A 2,915-nucleotide genomic window follows, 5' to 3' on the forward strand; every position below is an offset into this window, starting at 1 on the left:
TATTATAGCAGCAAAACACTTCATCATTGCCAATCTAATGCACTCAATAAATACTGAGCAGCTACTATACGCCAGGAACTGGGCGAATAAAACAGGCAGGTGAAACCATTTCTGGTCCATTCATTAAGAAATTACCAGATTTTCTTTCACGTTGCGCCTTTTCACCCATGTCCTTATATTATCCACCTTGAAAAAAATCCATACTACAGTTTCTATTTTCCCTACAGGGCTTAGAGTTCTGAGAATAAAGAACTGATATCCTAGGTTTTGAATGGAATTACAATGTAAATGTTCATTCTTTAAACTAGGAAAGTTAATGTAGATATTCTAAAAAAAAAAAAAAAAAACAGCCGACATGAAAAATGGCTCCTCAAATTTCTATGGTATGTCATCTCCATATTTGTTCACAGCAGCTCTATAATTTGGATTATGATCCCATTAATCTCATTTTATGTAAGAAAGCTGAGACAATGAAAGAGTAAATAATGCATGAGGCATCTTCATCTGAGTTCTCCCAAAAAAACTCTAGAGCAAGTTGTTTATTTGAGAGATGCAAGAGATGCTAACAGGAAAAAGGGAAATGATACAGGAAAGGAACTAGGCCAATAAAGGGTATGCTTTTATGCCTGTTCCCACAGTGGATGTCTGGAGCTTATTCCTTCAAGGGCTAAAAGCTGCTCCTGAGGGGTATTAATTCCTTAGCAGAACAGCCTTCTCCTGTTTTAGAAAAAACCTCCCAGACAGAGAAATGCAGATACTGGATTTGGAAGTAGGCCAGAGCACACTAAAAAGTCTGAGAAATATTGGCAAGTCACTCAGAGCAACTGCTACATGCACAGTTTTCAGGAGAACTAGATCTCTAATATACAGTATCCTAAATTTTGAATGTATATTTTTTACTCCATCCTGCCAAAATACGATGCTTTCTTAGAGTAAATATAAACCATTTAAGATAAATCTTGGATACAGACACCATTTTGTGTTAAAGAAAACAGTGACTATAGAACCGCCCAATAACAACAGCCAACAGTACTTGAATACTTGCTTTGTAACAGAAACCATGCTAAGTATTTCATGTGTATCATCTTAATTCTCAGCCCAATCTATGTAATAAAAGATCGTTAGCGGCGTCGCCACATGACAGAGGAGGAAAGCCAGGCGCAGCGAAGTTTGGTTCCCAAGGCAGTACAGCTGTTAAGAGGTGGCATTGAGATTCAAACCCAGGCAGTCCACACCAGAACCCATGGCCCACATCATTGCTCTCTACTGGCTCCACCTCTGGTTATTTTGGAAACAGAAGGGGATATAAAATCAATTTACAGATTTTATGATAGAAAACTATCCTACAATTTTAAGTGTATCATGTGGCATTGATGATGCTCATGGTATCAAAACTTAACACTTCCAAATTCATGTGATCGCAAGACACCTCCTACAAATGCGCTATGTATACTGTTTTTTATTAAAAGTGCTCTCCATGTTTGCAAGAGTATATGTAAATAAACTATTGTACATATTTCATAAAACAGGCCAACATCAAAATAAAATAATAAACAGACTTTGTGAAATAACACTACCTTCACTGTCCACATCCCAGCCTCTGGCTCTTTTACATTCACCACTTTGGCAGAGTTGTGGATATTTAATAGCTCGTTCAGGCCAAATCCCTTTTTTATCAGCTTCCCTGAAAGACAGACATAAAGGTATCAAGCATAATCTTTCTCTTAGCTATGTATACTAACTAATTTAACACTACACAAAACTGAGAGTGTGGTCAGATTTCAAACAACACAGACATACTTTTTACTAAAGTATGCTGCAAACTAACCCAAAGAGCCTTTATTCTCTATTCTGGGACTAAAATGAAGAGCATTCCACTTTCAGTATCTATTACCTAATGGACATTTGTGCCCCAACTCAAAATATTATGTATATCTAAAATATACTTAATTTTAGGGTTTCTGGGCATTGGAAACTGAAGTAACAGATTCCCATTTGTTATGCTAATTTGGATGTAAAATGAGAATAACAATTGGCAGACTGTCATCGTATTTCAGGAAGTCAGCCTCGATAACAATTACTATGACTACCAAGAAGTTACATGCAGTCACTAGAGACATTTAGATTAAATAATGGCAAGCACAGCAACCCAGAATAAATGTCTTTTTGGAGACCGCTCAAGGTATTACTAACATGACAGCCTTGGGCATATCCTTCCACAAAGTGTAAAACCTTAACCAGTTTTCCATTAACCACAGAAGAAGGCCTTTATCTGTCACAGGAATAATTAAAGGAGGCAGTGTAACGAAGTAGCATGATACCATCCCCTACAGACCTGAGATGTATCTAAAGTATCTAGCCATTGGAACTCAGAGAGGAAGAAAAGTAAATTGGAATTGAGCCGTAGTCTAGTTATTCACTTCACTCTTGTCTTTCCTATGGACTACTTCTGTAGTTACATAAACAAATCAGTTAGAAGCATCCTATGTAAAATCAAAAGTTTTACAATCATGAATGTCCAATAACTTTTTAAAGTAGTAGAAACGTAATGCAATCAGTACAGGTACTTTTAAGTATTCAGGTAGTGGAAAACACAAGTCTTTCCCGGATAACATGGATGTTATTACAGTGGAATGCTACCTCAACAGAAAAATCCACTTACAAGGCCAAACCTGTAGAAGTTTTCAAAAAGAGGTTTCACTTGTTTTGTAAATTCCAATGTGTTTGCTAGTGCGGATATGGCCTCTGAGGGAAATTTCATATGCTAGTTCTTTCAGGAATTAGTTATTTTCTTCTAAGACTTAAATAAGAAAGCTTGTCACTCCCCCTCCCCATTTATAAATATTCACAGAGAAAAAAAATGCAACTAAAGTCATAGTGGAAATACAACTATTTCATAAATATCAATAGGTAAA

Source organism: Propithecus coquereli, unplaced genomic scaffold, assembly GCF_000956105.1.
Source record: "Propithecus coquereli isolate 6110/MARCELLA unplaced genomic scaffold, Pcoq_1.0 Scaffold146, whole genome shotgun sequence".
NCBI classification, from domain to species: domain Eukaryota; kingdom Metazoa; phylum Chordata; class Mammalia; order Primates; family Indriidae; genus Propithecus; species Propithecus coquereli.